This window comes from Miscanthus floridulus, chromosome 1 (genome assembly GCF_019320115.1).
Source record: "Miscanthus floridulus cultivar M001 chromosome 1, ASM1932011v1, whole genome shotgun sequence".
Classification (NCBI taxonomy): Eukaryota; Viridiplantae; Streptophyta; class Magnoliopsida; order Poales; family Poaceae; genus Miscanthus; species Miscanthus floridulus.
In genome coordinates this window covers 185,866,144-185,886,971 of record NC_089580.1, presented here as the reverse complement: position 1 = coordinate 185,886,971, position 20,828 = coordinate 185,866,144, and the positions used below count along the sequence as shown (strand labels likewise).

Genomic DNA, 20,828 nt, shown 5'->3' with positions numbered 1-20,828 from the left:
TAGAAAATGCAAAGACGAAAGTGAATGAACTAGATGGGCCATCTTGGGCCAAAACTGTAGCAACATACGAGCCCAATCGACATAATCTATCGTACGTGGTGTACCGCGCCGCGCACGGAAAAAAAAAAGGTGTAGCAGTATCGTATCGTGACGGTGTGGCGCACGTACCGGGCGTCGGCGTCGGCGTCGGCGTCGGCGGATGAAGGGCTGGAACTGCGGGCGACGGTGCAGGTGTCCTCGTCGGGGTCGGGGCAGGCGCGTGGGCCGCCGTCACGGGGGGAAGCTCCGGGTTCATCGGGGCGGCGACGGGAACAGAAAGCGGAGCCGGAGCGGGCGCCGAGCCAGAAGGCGGGTGCGCGGGCCATTTTCATTGCAAAGAGACGGCCCATGTGCCCTACGATCCACTTGCCACTCGAGGATGGCCCAATGGAGCCTTTTGCCCAAGCCCCGCTAATAGGCACATCAAGTACTGAACTGAGTTTTGCTAAAAAAAAAAGTACTGGACTGAGTGAACCATGTTATTACTTTAATGATTGCTTAAGACTTAACTTTCTATCATAGACTTTTTTTTTCTCCAAAAACGAGGCAATCCCCATTTCCATATTACAGATGCAACGGAAATACAAGCACTTTAAACTTGTTCAGAGTGTAGCAAAAAGAAGCGCTCACAACTGCAGACGCCCTCTTTGTCGAGTGCTGGGGGCACTCGGCAAAGCCAGCTAAGCACTCGGCAAAGGCTTTGCCGAGTGCCGCACTCGGCAAAGGCCTCTCGGCAAAGACTTTGTTGGCAAAAATTTCTTTGCCGAGTGCCAAAAATCGACACTCGGCAAAGTCTTTGCCGAGTGCCAAGCCCGCACTCGGCAAAAAAATAACTGCTGTCAACATTTGACGCCGGCTTTGCCGAGTGCCTAGGGACTGGCACTCGGCAAAATTTGAATGTTTGCCGAGAGCCAGGGCTGAGCACTCGGCAAAGAAATAATTTTTTTAAAAAAAATCTTTTTAAAAATAGTCTTTGCCGAGTGGTACCATGTGGCACTCGGCAAAATTGACCTCTTTGCCGAGTGCCAGGCTGTGGCACTCGGCAAAATTTACCTCTTTGCCGAGTGCCAGGCTGTGGCACTCGGCAAAACTGGGGAAGTGGCTGTTTTTTGCGGTATTTTTTCCCAGCTTTGCCGAGTGCCACACCCCTGGCACTCGGCAAAGACTTCTTTGTCGAGTGTTGGCACTCGGCAAAGCTGGGAAATTTGCAATTTTTTTTGTTTGTTGCTTTCCTTCGAAAGCAAACACGCAAAACTCATATATAATACATGAGACAGCACACAGGCATTTAGCATCACACAAAATGCATACATAATCCATAATACATCACAAGCACATTCAACATCCATCACAAGCACATCCTCCTGCATAATCCATCACACGCACATCCAATGTGCAAATCCATGACAACATCTAAGAAGTCTTCATCCAACACAAGTCCTAAATCAAGAAAAGTCAATGAAACATGAAGGGGCACCACCTACTGCCACTGATCCCAATGGGAGCCTGAAGGGGCACCTCCGTGCGGTGGTGGACCTGTCCAGCCGGGGTGTGTGTGCTGAGGCGAAGGAGTCAGGTTCGAACCCGACGACTGTTGCACAAAGGAGAATTGAATTCATTAGTATCTACACAAGCTAAAGGACTTGATCAACCATATATATATATACTCACCGGAGTGCCTAGAGCCGGAGGAGTAGGAGGCACAACTGGAGCGAGCAGCGACTGGGGCACCACCACACCCGGGAGAGTGGTGCCAAGGCTCGATATGAATGAGAACATGTCCTACATCCTCTGCGCCTCGGCCGCCCTTTGGGCCCTCAGTACCTCCCACTCGGCCCTCTCGGCCTCCCTCTGGGCCCTCTCCCTCTCCCTCTCGACCCTCTCGGCCTCCCTCTCGGCCTCTATCCTCTCCACAGTGGCCTGCAATATTCAATCACCAACGTTTAAACAATGCAAATGCAAGGTACATGTGTAAAAGTAATGAACGGCGAATGAAATAGAACTAACCTGGAGTGCCGCCATCTGCTGCAGTGTGCTCACCTGCCGAGGTCGAATGGGGACAGAGGAGCTCATGCTCTGTGCTCGGATCTGGGCGAGGTTGGGCACAGAGGTCGAGTCGACCATGTTGGAGGCCATCCAGTACCGGCCATGCTGCTTCCCTCCTCCGAGCCTCATCACGAGGTCGGTATCAAGGGGCTGGGTGGTGGGGTCGAAGTCCTCCCCATGCCGCTCGTGGGCCGCCAAGGCGTAGTCGGTGAGCTTGCTGTGGACGCTCGTGTTGCTGTACGCCTCGGGCCCGTCCTCTGGGTTGTAGACAATGTCCGGGGCTGTCGCCTTGCCCTTGTGTGCCATGGCGTACGCCATGAACTCGTTGCATTCCTGGCCATCATGCGACGGGGACTGCGAGGAAAACACAAAGACGATTAGAAGTAATAAGAATTGAGCGTTAGAACAAATAAATAAATAAGTGCGTAGCGTGTACCCAGGCTTGGGCGTACGAACTGAGGGGCCGGTTGCCTTGGTGGTGCGCCGGCCCACCCATCTGCAGGCGGCACTTCCAACGGAGGGCGTGCCTCTCCCTCCACTCATCGGAGACCCACTTATCCACGATGGCCGCCCAACAGTCTCTGTGCCTGGCGCACCAAGAAGGACACATCTGCATGCCATCAAGTATTGTATTAGAAATGTTAGAATATAAAATGAAGGCTACCTATTCTTCATGGAATGAGTCAGTAACAATGTTTTATAACTTACTGTGAGGTACTGCTCCTTGGTGAGTGTCATGGTCCTGGCCTCGTTCTTCCCCGGGTACCGACCAAGGACGTCGCATGAGTGGTTGATGTGGCACTGCAGCCTCGCCTCGTAGTACAGGTCTGTGACTCGGCCCCTGCATGCCCTGTCCTGCACCTTCGTCACCCAGGCGGGGTCATGCCCCTCCTCCAATGTGAAGAAGTCCTGCATACAGACATCATGTGTCCTTTCATTATTTCAAGAACGTCTAATGATTCCATAGTATTGAGCAATGTAGTGTGATGTAGACTCACCCAGAACTCACGCCTGATCCGCTCCTGTACGGTGCCGTACACGGCATCCACGGCGGAGTTGAAGTGGTCCCACGTCTAGGGAGGCGACTCAACCTGGGCGTGGGTGACCAAACCAGGGTAGTGCAGGCGGATCAGGCCACCGAGGATCCCATTGCACTGCCGATGATCGCCCCTGGACACAAGTTCCTAGTTCCTACAGGAGTCAGTAAGAAGAATTGTTAGTCCGTAGTTCGGTTTTCAGCATATGAACAAGAAGAGATGTAAAATGAACGGATACTTACTTGTCGCCCTTGGGACGAATCACCGGCCTCCTCTAAAACGGGATCGGCTGCGTCGGGAGCTGCGAGGACCCGCGCAAGTACGGTGCCGATGAGGTGCTCGAAGTGGAACCCCCCGCCACCCCCCCAGAGGAAGTGTCACCCCCCGCCACCCCCCGAGAGGAAGTGTCACCCCCTCCTGTCTGGGGGGCCAACTGCTGGTCCTCGTCGTCAGTGGTCGTCGTCCGGTCCTCCTCGGGCGGGGGGACGGCAGACGACTGCACCACCCTCCTCGGACGGCCATGAGGGTGGCGGGCCAGACGGCTCCTCGCCGACGCCTCCGCCTCCGCCTCCTGAGTCATCCTCGCGTAGAGCGAGTTGCAGGTCCGGGTCCGCCTTCCGCCCGGCATTTTGTCGAGTGCCTACAAATACAAAGAGTAAACCAGTTTTGACAATATAGACAAATATAGAGATGCAAAATGAACAAAACATAACTAGAAAATAATAATAATATAGTATTACATGAATTAGAAATAATCTTCAGGATTGGCAGCGGTCGGATCATAAGTGTCGTCATCACTAACAATATTGTCTAACATTTCTGCCTCATCTCCATCGTTGTCATCAATGGCAATGCCAAACCATAATCGCTCAAGCAGTGCTAAGTCTTTGGCATTTTGCACCTCTTCTCCATCGTCCTCATCTCCATCGTCCTCATCAATGTCATTGTCTACTTCCATGCCCATCAGCGAAAGCATGTCTATGTGAAACATGCCATCTAGCCCCTTGGGTTGATAGAACTCTCCTATATATGTGTTTGGGTCAAAGTTGTAATCCTCATCGTTTGGGACAGGCACTTTGCCATGCGGTGATACCAACTGCGCAAGGTACCAACCCTTAAGAGTGAGATCTTTTTGGCACGCCTATGGAAGATAATAAACTTGCGTGGCCTGTTGAGCCACAATATAGACATCGTCTCCTTGATAGAGGGAATCTTGTCAAATTTCAACTTGTCCAATCTCAGGGGCTCTTCTCATGACATTGGGATCGAACCAATGGCATTTGAATATGACTGGCTTATGACCTCCGCGAAGCTCAAAGTTGAGCTCGTATATTTCTTCGACTATGCCATAGTAGTCGTGGTCATCGGTGCCAGGCGTACGAACTCCAGTATTCGTGGTTTTTCGATTGGGCCAACTGAGCTCGTGGCTTCTTGTGTGGAAGCGATAGCCATTCACATCATATACGGTGAATGACTTGACCCTATAGGGGAAGCCTTTGACAACCTGTTTCAACTCTTCATCCATTTCCGCATCCATGCGTGCCTGTAAGGTGAGGGCGGATAGATCATTACTCGCTCGTAGGAGCAAAGTGGGATGTCACAGATGGAATGATGTAAATTGGATGGTACCTTCTTTTCGAACCATGAAATGAAATCGGGCACACCACCTTTGAGAAGACTATCTTGTTCTTGAGGGGAAGGATCCCTATTTCCTGTCCAGTATGTATTCAGAAATTCCCTAAAAAAGCAAGAGACAAGGGGGTTGGATAGATAGACGATAGTGACGGCGTATGTAACAAGCTCATTGAGAACTTTCTACACATAAGGGTTCACTTCGTCAAGGTTCAACAACACATACAACATGATAGTGCGCCACTCATCATTCCGTAAGGTCTTGGTGCTCGAAGCGCTTGCCCTGCCAAGTTGACCTTTGAAAAGGCTGAGATTTGATGACCTCTCATCGGTGTTGTAACGAGGGATTGGATTGTGCACGCTGGGAAGGCTATCCTTATAGTATGATGTTGTGAAGTTTGACACCTCCTCAAGAATGAATGCCTCTGCCATGGATGCCTCAATTCTGGCTTTATTTCTACACTTTTTTCCGAAGAACCTTTAGACATCTCTCGATTGGATAGCACCAACGGGCTTGCACGGGCCCCCCATTCGTGCCTCGTGAGGCAGGTGCAAAATCAGATGCTGCATTGAGAGGAAGAAGCCAGGTGGGAAGATCTTCTCCATCTTACAGAGCAACACAGGTGCCACTTTCTCTAAGTCATCAATCACGGCCCGAGATAGCTCTTTGGCACAAAGCTGGCGGAAGAAATAGCTCAACTCTGCCAGGACGCGCCACACATGCTCGGGGACGAAACCTCTAGTCATTGCTGGAAGGAGCCGCTCAATTCATATGTGGAAGTCATGACTCTTCATCCCTAACACTCGGCAAGTGGACACGTTCACTCCCCTCCTCAGATTCGCCGCATACCCATCAGGGAACATTAATGACTGAACCCACTGACATACTTCCCTCCTTTGGTCCTTCTTCAAAACAAAATCGACCAAAGTCCTTTTCCATTTCTTGCCAGGCGCGGGAGTCTTCATCACTTGCTTTGGTCTATCGCACAGTGCTGCCAGGTCCACTCTTGCCTTAACATTGTCCTTAGACTTTTCTGTGTCCATGAGTGTTCCCCAAAGCGCCTCGGCGATATTCTTCTCTGTGTGCATTAAATCAATGTTGTGTGGAAGAAGAAGATCGTTGAAATAGGGAAGCCTAGTCAAGCCTGATTTATGAGTCCACATGTGGTACTGACCATATCCATCAAAATGACCTTTCTCTTTATCAACTTTGAGAGCCTCTATCTCAGCGCGGATCTCGGCAGCGGTCATCATCTGAGGTGCAGGATCGGTGACTTCAACACCTTTCGTGAAGTTCTTGATGTCTCGTCTGAATGGATGGTCAAGGGGGAGGAACTAACGATGTTGGTCGAACGACGAAAACTTGCCACCACTCTTCAGCCAAGTGAACCTCACACCTGCCTTGCATATTGGGCATGGGAACTTCCCGTGAACACACCACCCACAGAATAGGCCATACGCTAGGAAGTCATGCAGGGAGTAGTGGTATCACACATGCATTGTGAAGTTTCTCTTTGTAGCTCAGTCGTATGTCAGTACCCCCTTTTCCCAAGCATCGATCAAATCATCGAACATAGGCTTCATGAACACACCCATATTGTTCCCCAGATGTCCAGGAATTATCAGCGACAAAAATATGTTCTTGGGTTGAAAGATGACACCGGGGGGGGGGGAGATTCAGGGGTATCACGAACACGGGCCAACAAGTGTATGGGGCCGCGGACAATCCATACGGGTTGAACCCATCTGTTGCCAACGCTACACGTACATTGCGAGCCTCCTCAGCTTTAACACGATGTATGCCATCGAAATGGGTCCAGGCGTCGCCATCCGATGGGTGTACCATCTTGTCCGGATTGTACCTTTTGCCATTTTTGTGCCATGTCATCTGTTTCACGGACTCCTCTGTCATGTACAGCCGTTGGATCCTCGGTATGAAAGGAAGGTACCGTAGGACCTTCGTAGGGATACTCAGTTGTTCCTTCTTGCCTTCACTAGTGTCGACCTCTAGGTACCTAGAGGATTTGCACTTTGGACAGTGCGTTGCTCCCTCGTGATCTTTCCTAAAAAGGACGCATCCATTCGGACAAGCATGGATCTGCTCATACGGCATCTTAAGTGCACGAAGAAGTTTCTGTGACTCGTACAAGTTCTTCAGCAGGATGTGATCCTCCGGAAGCAGGGATCCAAAAACTGCCAACATACCATCGAAGTTGTCCCGACTCATGCTAAACCGCGACTTCAACCCCATGATGCGTCCAATTGCATCCAGCTACGATACCGTTGTCTTTTCGTGCAAGGGCTTCTGCGCTGAAGACAGCATATCATAGAACGTCTTTGCGCTTTCCTCTGGCTTCTCCTCCAATCTTTCACTGAACCGTGCCTACTGAATGTCATCCATCTAGTCTGCTACCCCGCCATCTCCATCATAATCCTCGAGACGCTGTCTCACCACCTCCTCTCTAATACGATCGGCTTCACCATGGTGGATCCAGCGGGTATAGTTTGCCGTGAATCCATACTTGATAAGATCTTCCCCCATGAGCCTCTTAATTTTTCTTTTCTTGTTCCCACATCTGCTACACGGACACGGCATCCGGGCTGACCCTTTAGCAGCCTCACCAAATGCATGCTCCAGGAAAGCATTGGTCTTGGTCATCCATTCTGGGGTCATACTTGCGTGGCCCGTGTACATCCACTCATGGTTATCCATCCTCTGACACATGCATATGTAAGCGAGTAATAAAAACTGCAGGTAAATCCACAAGGCGTTCCTACTATACATCTAATAGGTAAAGGATAGATCCTAATCCCACCCGAGGATGCGTAGATGAGGTTGGCTTCCATGGTCTGCTCCTATCTAAGACAGAATTTTGGTAGCACCTCCCCGCTGTTCTCCCGATACACGTCCTGGCAGGGAGATTGTGTATTAGGAGAACAACGAGGAGGTGGTGTCGAAACTCTATCTCGGATAGGAGCGGGCCACGGAAACCAACCCATCTACGTATCCGCGGGCTGTCCAAAAAACGTGGACAATCCGAAACAGGTACAGAATTTGGTATGCAAAGATCTGCATACCAACGACCGTATCTCTTTCGGACGGGATACGCCTAACTGGGGTTACACGAGATGCAAGTATGCAAGATGGGTTATACCTAGGGTGTCGGTGAGGTCAGGCTAGTGGGGCGGTGGTGAGTCGCTGCAGTGGCGAGGCGACGCGGTGCAGGCAGAACTGCAACGCCAACGTAGATGATCAGGGTCACCGAGTGCCTCCCAATGGTCCTCGTCCTGCAAAGAAAAGGCAAATGGTTAGACTCCATTAAAAATTTCAGCAGCACCTCCCCTGCACGGAGAGGTTCCCAAAACCTGCAGAAAACATTGGTACGAAGGCCAACAACCACATGTATACCAAACATAGGCACGAAGGCCATCAACCACATACATACAACAATAACTACTACTAACACTAAAACTATGAACAACAACTATAACTACTACTGTCACTATGACTTACTAACTAATACTAACACTACTAATTAACTACTACTACTAACACTACTACTTACTAACTAATACTAACATTAGGGCATACCTTGCCAGCGAGAATGCGAAGACTGAGGCCCGGCGATGACAACGGGGACGACCACTACAGCGTGAGGGTCGACGAACTGAGGTGGCACCTTTCTTCTCCTCTTCTCCTCTTCTCCCCTTCTCCTTCTCTCCTCCCTTCTCTTTCTTCTTCTTCCTCCTCCCCTTCTTCTCCTTCCTGCTTTCCTTCCTCCTCTTCCTCCTACCTCCTCCTCCTTCCTACAGCGGCGTTTGTGAACACCATATGTGATGACGCCCTCCAAACGTTTTCAGATTTTTACCACTGCATATGCATGTGATATCACGACATCTCGCTAAGTTTCATGATTTTCAGGATTCGTTTGAATTTTATAGAATTAAATAACCACTCGCACGCAAGTTCGCGACGTTGCCTCGTGAGCACGTTGATCAAAATTTGGAGACAGTTCCTTGATTTAGCATAAAGTGACACTAACAAACAAGAATAACATCTTTGGAATGGATCAAAACTATTATTCGATGCACCTGCAGTTCAAACCTACATTTTCCGGATAATTGCAAGAAAACGAAATAAAGTGAAGAAATATAGCAAACAGCAATGAAATTGTGCCAAATTTGAACATGTTGTTCATGGTACAAATACAAATCTAATAAAAAAAGTTGGTGGCAAAAAACAAAAAAAATTTATTTTGCCGAGTGCTAAGGTTTGGCACTCGGCAAAGTGAATATTTTGCCGAGTGCTAGCCCTAGGCACTTGGCAAAGCCAATATTTTGCCGAGTGCCAAACAGAAGGCACTCGGCAAAGAGGCCGGCGTCGGGCACCATTATCCCGGGCGCCTCTTTGCCGAGTGCCCAACTTTGCCGAGTGTCTGGCACTGGGCAAAGTTTGGCTTTACCGAGTGCCTTATTTTGCCGAGTGCCAGACACTCGGCAAAGACCTATTTGCCGAGTGCCAAGTTTCGCCGAGTGCGGCACTCGGCAAATGTGGCCTTTGCCGAGTGCCCGATATTTGGCACTCGGCAAAGATTCCAGCACTGGGCAAAGTCCCAGTTTCCTGTAGTGGCTGGAGGAAGCTAGATCGCAACAGAAGCGAGAGATAGCTTAGATCGAAACAGATACTGGCTACATCCTGGACCAGAAACAAAACATCGCATAATCCATGCAGACAATCAGAACATCGACTCTGCTTGAAGCGTCTTTCCTTTAGAAGCTCCTAATCACCGTGTCTTGGTTACTGTCCTTGATCAGCAAAATATCATTGGCCTTCCTCTTTGGTTTGCTAAGCAACTTCACAGCTGCCAGTGTTCTTCCAGCTCCTCGTCACTAGATCCAAGCTGTTCCCAGACCCTTATCTCAGCCCTCTCATCCTGCTCGGTGCCTTGCCAGACCAAACATCCGTCGGCGCAGTGCTTGTTAGGGACTGCCACGACCTAATCTCAGGGCGGCATTGGATAAGCTTCATCTCAAGCTGAAGCTACTGAGGATTCAAGCAAGACATCATGAATGCGATGAACGCTCTATGGTCCCTTGATGCTAGGAGCTTCCACCTGGTAAATGATACACTGATGATCCTCTTACGGAAGAACCCAGACCCGAACCGCCTCAAGGACTTCCGCCCGATCGCTTTGATGCACAGCTTTAGTAAGCTGTTTGCTAAATGCTTAGCAAGGAGGCTAGCGCCGAGGTTGAAGGACATGGTCGCCCTAAACCAAAGCGCCTTCATCAAGGATTCAAGGGCCGTGCCATCCACGATAACTTTGAAACCATTCAGCTAGGTTGCCGGTGGTTGCACATGAAGAATTTCCCATCGGTGCTCCTCAAGGTGGACATCACAAAAGCTTTCGACTCAGTGTCCTGGCCGTTCCTGATTGAGGTGTTGCAACACATTAGCTTCTCTCGGCGTTGGACGGATTGGATTTCTACCCTGCTGTCCACAGCAAGCACTAAAGTACTTGTGAACGGAAGACCAGGGCGGCATATCATGCACTCAATGGGGCTACGTCAGGGGGACCCTATCTCACTGATGCTCTTCATCCTAGTTATGGAGGTCTTGAACTCCCTCATCAAAGAAGCTGACCGCCATGCTACACTATCGCCGTTGCCTGGCCAAGTTGTCGTACATCGGGCATCACTCTACGCCGATGATCTTGTCGTTCTACTATCGCCAAGGACCGCAGACCTACAGTGTCTTGCTGAGATCCTCTAGTTCATGGAAGCGTCCAGGCTAGTCACAAACATGGAGAAGTGTGTCGCAGCGCCTATTTGCTGTGACAACGGCATGATCGCTGATGTCCAGCTGGTGTTTCCGGGTGTCATGGCGTCGTTCCTGTGCAAATACCTGGGGATACCTCTCTCGTTTTGGCGATTGAAACACACGGACAAGCAGCTGTTTGGTTTTGGTGAATTGATGAAACCCTAAGTGCTAATCTAGTTCATTAAAGTGATCATGAGATATGTAGCACATTCCAAGTGGTGAAACAAAATGAAGATCATGACATGATGATGGTGATGCCATGGTGATGATCAAGTGCTTGGACTTAAAAAGAAGAAAGAGAAAAACAAAAGGCTCAAGGCAAATGTATAAGTGGTAGAAGCCATTTCATTTCGGTGATCAAAACACTTAGCGAGTGTGATCACATTTAGATTCGATAGCTGTACTATTAAGAGAGGTGAAACTCATATCGAAATACGGTTATCAAAGTGCCACTAGATGCTCTAACTCATTGCATATGCATTTAGGATCTAGTGGAGTGCTAACACCCTTAAAAATGTTTGTGAAAATATGCTCACACACATGCACAAAGGTGATACACATTGTGTTTAGCACTTGGGAGCAAGGGTTCGAAACTTCATCGGTGGACTGCCCGTCCGTAGAGTACGGACAGTCTGACGGTGCCACCGGCGTCCTGTACAGAAAAGACAGGGTTTCACAGAGATGCACCGGACGCTGGTCATGCAGTGACCGGACGCTGACCCTATGTCCGGTTAGTAGCAGCAGTGAGCGTGTGGTCTCAGTCTTGTCATCGGACGCTGGTGCGAAGAGTGACCGGACGCTCAGGGCCTGCGTCCAGTCAGTGCTGACGTATGCTGACGTGGTAGCGTGAGGAACATCAGTGACGCGTGACAGTTGGAGAATGACCAGACTCAGGTGTTGCGCCTGGTCATACTGGAGCGGACGCGTCCAGTCGCAAAACAGAGGTTCGGGGAGTTCTCTGAAAACGACCGGACTCTAGGGTTCTATGTTCGGTCGCTTATAATCGGACGCGTCCGGTCGCGACTGGAACCTTACTTGAAGTGACCGGACGTTGGGCTCCTGTGTCTGGTCCTACATTATAGAGCGTCCGGTCACAACTTAAGTGCACTGTTGACCATTGAGATCAGGCGATCAGCATTTGAAGCATGGGACACATGGCAAAAATCTAAGGACCGGATGCTGGGGTCCTGTGTCTGGTCAAACCGACCGGTGCGTCCGGTCGTCTTGATTTTTAGTGGACTGAGGAGCCAACGGCTCTATTTCGTGGGGGCTTTTATTTAAGCCCCATGATCTGCTTAAGCTCACTCTATTGGCCATTTGCATTGACATAGCAACCTTGTGAGCTTAGCCAAAGCCCTCCCACTCATCTCTATCATTGATTCATCATCTCTGTGAGAATGGGAGTGAATCCAAGTGCGTTGCTAGAGTGTTTGCATCTAGAGGCACCTGGTGCTCGTGTTTCGCTACGGGGTTCTCTTGTTACTCTTATTGGTTGCCGCCACCTAGACAGCTTGGAGCAGCGAGGATCGTCGAGCGGAGGTTGGTGATTGTCTCTGGCTCCGATTGCGGTGATTGTGAGGGGTTCTTGATCTATCTTCGGTGGAGAGCCAAAAGATACTCTAGTAAATTGCTTATGGCTTGTGTGATCCTCATCTTGTGTTGGTTGTACGGCATCCTATTGAGGGTTTACGTGTGATGCCAATTAGCGTATGAACATCTAAGTGAGTGAATCGCCACAACGAGGACTAGCTTGCCGGCAAGCAATTGAATCTCGGTAAAAAAAATTATTGTGTCATCATTTGATTCCGAGGTGATTGGTCTTCATTGGTATTTATTCTTGTGATTGATTGGTTCATTCCTCGACATGGTGGTATAACTATCTTGCTCTCTCTCTCTTTATATTACCGCAAACTAGTTATCAAACTCTTTAGTGTAGCTAGTTATGAGAGCTTGTTAGTTTGGTTAGTGTGGCTCTTTAGTTAGCCTTTGAGAGCACACTACCTTAGTGTAGTGACATAGTCATTGTGTGGATAGAGACCATAGAAACTAGACTTGTGGTAGGTGACTTGTATTTTTAGTAGGCTAGCGCAACATCCGCTTCACCTCATATTTGTCTAACCGGTTTGTTAAGTGTTGTTGTAGAAACTTTTAATAGCATATTCACCCTCCCTCTAGCCATTAGGACCTTTCAATTCCATCACGGCCAGAATCCCGACATGGAAGGCAGGGCTCTTGACCAATGTCGGTAGGGTACTACTCACCAAGGTCACATTGTCCGCTGTCCCGGTGCACCTGAGCATTGCATGCTGCCTGTCCAGCTAGGCAGTCAAGCAAATTGACAAGCTCTGTGTGGGCCTTCATCTGGGCTGGTGCTGCCTCCTGCTCCGGTGGCAAGTGTAAAGTCGCCTGGCCGATTGTCTGCCGATCGACTGATCTTGGAGGTTTGGGAGTAATCGATCTACGCTTCTTCGGATTAGCGCTGCGACTACGCTGGGAGTGGCTCTCACGTTCTAAGCCACAACGCTGCTGGGTGAGCTTGCCATCGTGACCTAAAAGGTGCATCGATGCTATGAGCGTCACGAGCACGATAGTCACCGTGGGCGACGGTGCGTCCACAAGACTCTGGATAGACAACTAGTCATCGGTGGGGCCCCTACACCTCTTCGCCCCGGCCCTCTTCGCTACTATATCACGTTCTGCGTGACGCCCTCCACAACAACCAATGGGTGAGGGACATCACTAGAGCCACGACGACGCAAGTCCTATGTGATTACCTCTGAGTCTAGGAGCTCCTGCAATCGGTGAACTTGCAGCCGCTGCAACCTGATCATTTTGTGTGGAGATGGTCTTCCTCTGGGGCGTACTCGGTCTCCTTGACATACCAGGCTTTCTTTGCAGGATCAAGCAGGCTCCTGGGAGCCAAAGAGCTTTGGCGTACCAAGGCGCCGCCACGGGTAAAGCTCTTCTTCTAGCTCGCCCTACACCGCCGACCATCACAAACGGCATGGCCTTCAAGACGATGACGCATGTGCTTTATGTGATCAGGCACCCGAAACAGCGTGCCACTTGTTCCTCAGATGCGTCTTCTCCAGACAAGTCTGGCACGCGTTGTTGGAGCCCATACATCTGCTGGCCCTTTTGCTAGACGGCGTACAGGAACTCGGCGAGTGGTGGATACAACAAAGGGGGCGGATCGACCTAGTGTCCAAGCCCCTATTCGACTCGTTGCTGCTCCTTGTCGTCTGGACAATCTGGAAGGAAAGAAATTATCGAGTCTTTGGTAGAGGGCCATCTTCGGTGCTCGATGTCGTCAGAGCGGCGATCAAGGAAGGCGAAGACTGGGCGCTAGCGGGCTTCGCGCCTCTGGCCACGCTTCATCTGTATTGGTCTCAAAATTCCTTAGGCATGTAATCGCAAACCTTGGATCCAGTAGTCAGGTAGGACTCTTAGCTAGACTTTGCTTGAGGCCGCTCGCCAAATCAACGGCCCCGCGCTCGGTTGTGTACCGTTTAAATTCTCTTCCTCTTAATGAAAAACGGGTACACACCCGGTCGTGAATAAAAAAGCTACTGAGGACAATGGTACATCAGAACAGAACGACAGCCGAGGAATACAAAAAATGCAAAAAAAAGGAAATTGCTAAATTTCAAGAATATAACTGTATTACTCATTTATGTATGTTGTGCATACAAAACTGCCGGTGAGTCAAAGCTGGTACAAATAAATAAACGGCGTGTTCGGCTGGCCAAATTTGGCTGGCTGGCTATCCTTTTTTCCGGCCAGAACGGTGTTTTGCTCTCACAAAAAAACCAGTATGACCGGTAAAAACCAGCATGAACAGTTTTTTTTAAGTCCAGCCGAACACTCGGAAAGCCACCAAGGAAACAGGTGACAGTATAACAATGGTGAACAGAAAGATTACCATGACAGCATGTCATGACAGAAAGATACCTATTAAGATACTGATGGCTTCACCTTCGATAGAGCTTGTTCAAAGTGTGATAGTTCAATCAAACAAGATGAACTCATTGACGATGTGCCATTCTCAAGGAACTCCAATCTCTCTTCCAACGCTGCCATGGCTGCTTCATTCACCTAATGAAACAACCATGTCAGTTCCATTTTTTGCCAGCTTCTGAATCATCGATTTTATATTCACACAAACGAGTGCTGCAATTAATTCAAATGTCTGATTCATAAAGACAGGATGCATTCATCAGGTATCCATCTTCAAAGCCAAAAAGATACCACATTGTACAGTCAGAAGCTAGTTAATACTATAGAAATTACCAGTGATGCTAGGTCGGCACCAGTGAGATTGCTGCACTCCTCTCGACATGCCACTGCATCCAAATCAACACCTGAGGAGATGGGTTTGCTTTGAGCACATGCTTTTAGTATTGAAACCCGTTCATCAGCACCAGGTAAAGGTACATAATAATGTTTCTTCCCAAATCTACCAGGCCGCAAAACAGCATCATCTATCACATCAATTCTGCACCAGAAAAGGGGTACAGTTATCAGCCTTCCATTCGAGGATAAACAAAGGTCCATTAAGTGCTGACAGTTACCTGTTTGTAGCTCCGATGACATAAACACCTTGACGTTGATCTTCAAGTTTAGTAAGTAACTGCAGACAGAAGAATCAGTAAATCAACAGAAAGGAAAAGAAATGTGAAAGAAGGTCCCAAAATATTCAAACCTAGGTTACGACACATTCAACAACCCATCCCCTTTCATTCCCTCTCTTTGTTGTCAATGCATCTACCTGTCAAATCAAAAGGGATAAACACTTGAACAAGATAAACCTATAAAAACAGCTTCACGCCCAACACATTTAAGTTATTTATTTATTTATGAAACAACACATTTAAGTTGCTTGACCACTTCTAGTAGTATACAGGGAGCATCCGAACTTTCTTTAAAGTGACTGACACAGATTTTGCGTCAACAAAATATATACTATGGTTGGCTACACAAAAACTCTTACCTCATAAAAAAAGTATGCATGGAGAGTTAGTGTGTGCACGGATGAATACTTTCCTAACTTCTAATTCACTCTCCCCAACATACTTGTTCAATAACTCAGGCCCCTAGTTCCATAAGAAGAATTATCATTATTGTGAATTTGAAAAGGCAAAGTAAAAATATGGAAAACTAAAGATAAATTACCTTAATATGAATAAAATTAGCCCCTGCCTCATGTGCCACTGCTTTTGCTATTAGTGTCTTCCCACAACCCAGAGGTCCAAACAGCAGGAAGCCAGCTTGCAAATTCACTCCAAATACCTTAAAAGGCATATAATAACGACGACATAAAACCCCCCACAGTAATAGATTCATAGACATGAACCGAGGAAAAAAAGAAAAAATGCAAATTGAAAAATTTAATATCCATTGGAAACTGTTATAAACTTAACAACAGAAGAAAACTGAGGGGAAAGGCATGTCCACAATATATAACGTGATACAATCATGAGAGCATCAAGAAAGAAGGTGTCAATCTGTTGCAATCCATAGCAGCTTACACAACATGAAATTAAAAGCAAAACTAATGTACTAAAAAACCATAGAAAGAAAAATACAAAGGCTTTTGGTGAATATGGATCAAGCTATATTCTGAATCAAGTTACACTTAGTGAAATAACAAAATATTCTTGGGCATTATCTCTACATGTTTAAATAACAAAGATTACCTGGAAGTCACCCATGGTAATATGTAAGCACCTCGTCTGTATCCCAAGGTTGCCTCCACCAGTCAGGCTTGTTGTTTCCCTCACGCTCATGAGAATACTGAACTCTTCTTTCATCAATTATTCTCTTCATTGCTAGATTACCTGCCTTATCAATTAAAGCCTTCAAGTCAGCACCAACAAAACCTGGTGTGGCCCTTGCTATCTTGAATGAGTCAATTTGGCCTTCAAGTCGAAGGTTCTGCGTAAGCATCTTCAGTATCTGTTTCCATGCATGCTCATCTGGAATACCAAGAGATATCTCTCGATCAAACCTTCCTGGCCTTCGCAGAGCTTGGTCCACAGCATCAGGCCTGTTTGTAGCTCCAATGACAATAACATAACCAGGTTTCTTTTCAGATGATTCGGCATCAGAATCACCACCACCAATATTCTGGTGGAATTCATCCATGCATGTCATTAGTTGAGTAACTATCCGTCGCTCCATCTCCCATTGCAAATTCTCCCTCTTTGATGCAATTGCATCTATCTCATCTATGAACACAATTGAAGGAGTAGTTCTATATGCCTTCTGAAACAAGCCCCTGATGTTTTCCTCAGAAGCCCCTGCAAGAACACGAACACTATGAGGTTACCTTCTGCATGAATCCTATCTCCATAATGGTTTCATGACTTCATGGTACCACATTGTACAGCAATAGACTGATATTAGAAAATAATGGGTCCAGACACTGACATTCCACAACTGCTGTTAGCAATACCAACCTTCAACAGCTACATTTGTTATGTAAACACACATATTACAATGCAGCATGCTATTAGTTATACACTTATACATTCTAACTCGTGATGCCTATTCTAACAAAGGATATTGACTACCTCAGGCACCACTTGTTCATATTCCAGCAATTTTGGGTTCCAAGTTGAATATGTCCGGCTTATATTGAAGCAACAATATAAAAATAGCGAATCTTGTCCATGTTTTGAACACTAACAACAATATATTCAGGATTGACCAAGCAAGCAAGAACTAACAATAACCGTTCCCATCATTTTTAATTATTTCCAGCATTGAACAAGATCAACAGTTAAAACTTTTTTGTCCACACAATATCAGAATTTTCCCATATTTTTATGCAACGAGTTAGAAAATATACCAGATACCCCGGATACGACTTCAGGGGCCGAGATCTTGTAGAATGGCACACCAGTCTCATTGGCAATGGCATGTGCAAGGGTGGTCTTTCCACAGCCAGGCGGTCCGTGCAGAAGCAGTCCAGCAATAGGCCTAACCCCAAGACGCCGTGGCAGCTCAGGGTGGCACAGGGGTACCACCAATTCCATCATGAGCTGCTCTATCACCGCCTCCATCCCACCTAGATCAGCAAACCTCGGGCCCCTCTGACTTGGCATCGCCGCCACCTCGTGCCTTCTCTGGGATCACCTTAATCTCCATCTCCATCTGTTGGATGGTGCTGGGGTTATGTTTCTCGTCTGGGAGGTGTACTGGGAGGGGAGGATGGTCTTGGAGAGATCGAAAGCGTGGGGAGACGGTGGTTGGACATACTCATCAGAGAGGGAGGTGGAGGAGATGGTGGTGGTGGTGGTCTGAGCGTCGTGTCGACGGCGGGAGGCTGAGTGGTCGTTGTCAGAGCCAGAGGATGATGGAGAGGGGATGGCGGATGGAATGCGGCGAACGGCTGCAGTGGAGGGGTCGACCTTCTGGCTGTGGAATTTGGGGTGGCGGACACGAAGGGCGTTGGCGGCAACCTCGGCGGAGGAGCTGGAGATGGCAAGGCCACCGCCCTTTATGAGGGCCGGCCGGCGGCGCCTTTTGTGACACGGTCGTTTCAAGGTCGCAAGGAGGAGTTGGTGCCGGTCGTAGGTTCGCTGAGTGAGGAATCGAGGAGTGAGGGCGCCGACTGCGTGGGGAGAGAGGAGGGACCGGAGTGCGCGGGCCACGCGGGGAGAGGAGAGCTGCAGCCGCCTCTGTAGCCGCGAGAATCCAAAAGTATCCATGCAGTTTGATGTCGTCTTTTATAATCCATCGTGGTTCGCTTCTAACATCTCCATGCGTTGAATGTTGCATGCTTGTGTCTTGATTTACCAATGCTCCGGAGGATCTTGTTTCTGTTCTAAGCCTCTGAATTTGATCATGTACGCCCAATGAAAGCATTGCCCAAACTCCTCTTCATTGTTATCGTCTTCATCTCCTCCATCTTGTTCTCATCATCTTGCTGTTTTCTGATTTTCCCCTGCATCAAGAACAGAATATATATACCATTGCTGCACCACCGTTTTATTTCCAACGAGTGGTCATTCATCTAAAATGGAGTTCAAATGAGAGAGTCATGCCCGTTTTATTTCAGCACTGCGTCTGCGGGCTGTCCAGAACTGATTTCAAGATGCGCGACATTCGATGATTTGGCCATTACTTCTTCTGAAGTCGTGCAAAATCTTGATGATAACTTCTTGTACATCGATCCAGAGATGGTATCTTGATCTTGTTGTCTTTATTAGGGCATCATGCCGCGCATCCTTCGGCTTCAAGGTCCTCGCCATTGCTGCACCAGTGAGTAGAGTAACATGGGGGCAATGGCGTGCCATCTCCTATTTAGAGTGTCTAAAAAAATTATATATTGAGTTCACAAAAAAAGTTTTACGATGCAAATATTTGGTTAACTAACCCAAACGCATGCACTTCCCTTTTTGAGCGCAGTAAGAGCATCTCCAATAGTTAAAAAAACAATTGGTAAATCATTAATTTTTGTAAGTGGCTAAAAAAAGTTACAAGCATATTTATTGGGTTCCTCCAATAGTTTTTAAAATCTTGGTCCTAAAATATAAAAGACAATTTACACCTGGAATGTCAGACTACTTCTGAATCATTCTAACCATTTTTTTTATTTTCTTTGTATTGTATATTTTGCATCAGGAATCATGTCCTACTTCTATTCTTTCCAACATCCTTTCACCTTCAAATTGGCCGATGGATGGGCGAGTGTATTTATCCGCACGATTATATCGAACGATTATATCAAATTTCCTAAGTGTGGAAAGATATGGAAGTGTTGGAGAGCAGTTTTTTCAATCTTGCCAAAAATTAGAGATGTTCTTGGAGATACTCTAAGGCCCTCCACAACATGTCGGTGTTTCGGAACCGGGGGTCCCTCAACCAACGAGTGAATTTGTGCTGCGTGCCCCTAATCCCGGATGGTGATGCAAAGAGACACAAGGTTTATACTGGTTCGGGCAATCGAGGCCCTACGTCCAGTCTGAGAGATCGATCTTGTATTCCTTGCACCGGAGTGCTTGTAGTAGGGGGTTACAAGCTAGGTGAGAGAGGGGGATAGCCCCAGGTCTCGGCGAGGGTGGTGCGGGCTGCTTGAGACGCTGTTCTCAAGCAGCGTAGAGGTGTGTGGTTCTATCGGTGTGTTTTTCTTGCCCGTCCCTCCAGAAATGGCCCTGACTACCTCCTTTTATAGTTACAAGGAGGAAGCGAGAGGTACATGAGAAGGCTACTATTTGCTGACGTATTCCGCTTCCTGGAGCAGTATGGCGTCGTGGGAGTTCCCGTCGATGTCTAGTCGGTATGGTCTTCAAGGCTGACGACATGCTGCGCTCTTGTACTTTTGTTGACTCGGTGAAGTGTCGAGGTCTGGTGGCTGCTGTAGTAGGCTGTGCCGAGACCTGGCGCGCTGAGGCCGAGACCCACTATGCTGAGGCCTGCTGTGCCGAGGCCTTTAGCAGGTGGCAATGTGAGGCCTGGGCGGCCATCGTCGATAGTTGATTTAGGCGGAACAGTGCGGAACGTGCGTCTACAGGATACGGTACCATGCATTGTCAGTAAGGGATGGTAAAAAGGCGATTTGACCGTTGTCCTGTCGCTCCTGTCGCGGCGTACTGCCGATCGTGGCTTACGTAGTGGGGGCAGCTGGGCGCATTAATTGGATGCGATAGCCTGCCAGAGTGACTTTTGAGGCGGAGGCGACGAGGTTGCGGGACGAGCCCAGCCTCGGGCGAGGCGGAGCATGGCCGGTTCGCCCGAGGCCCTACCGGGAGCCTCGGGCGAGGCGGAACTCGGTTAGTTCGTCCGAGGCCTATCGGGGGGTCTCAAGCGGGGCGGACTGGTCGGTTCGCTGGTCCCGGGGTCACCGGCACCCGGTTCTGACTCCCCACGTCGTGTTCGTCCTTGGTGCAGGAGTTTAGGCAGCACAGTAGCCGGTAACCCCTGCACAGTCCCGTCGTGGATGGCAGGATGCTGACGTGACGGACGTCTGGTCTGCCACTTCGCTGTACTGTGCCGTCGTGTGGTTTGTCGGAGTGGTTGAGCGCTTCGATGGGACGTGCGGAAGTGACATGCTGGTCATACTCGGTCTTACGCGTCATGGGGATCTAGTACGGCTTGATGGCGGGCGACGTGCTGGTTGCCGTGTAATGACGTCGTAGGGGGCAGCGGCTCTGCAGATGCCGAGGCCGAGCCATCGTGGGGGGCTCGGTGGTCATGGACCCTCAGGCTGCCGAGCCCGTGAAGCAAACTGTCGAGGCCTTGGGGGGAGC

The 20,828-nt window shown here is 48.7% G+C and overlaps 1 pseudogene; it reads right to left on the bottom strand.

The window, feature by feature from the left end:
• Nucleotides 1–3,654: 3,654 nt before the first annotated feature.
• On the bottom strand, nucleotides 3,655–18,481 carry LOC136505299 (cell division control protein 48 homolog C-like; annotated as a pseudogene).
• Between the last annotated feature and the right edge of the window lie 2,347 nt (nucleotides 18,482–20,828).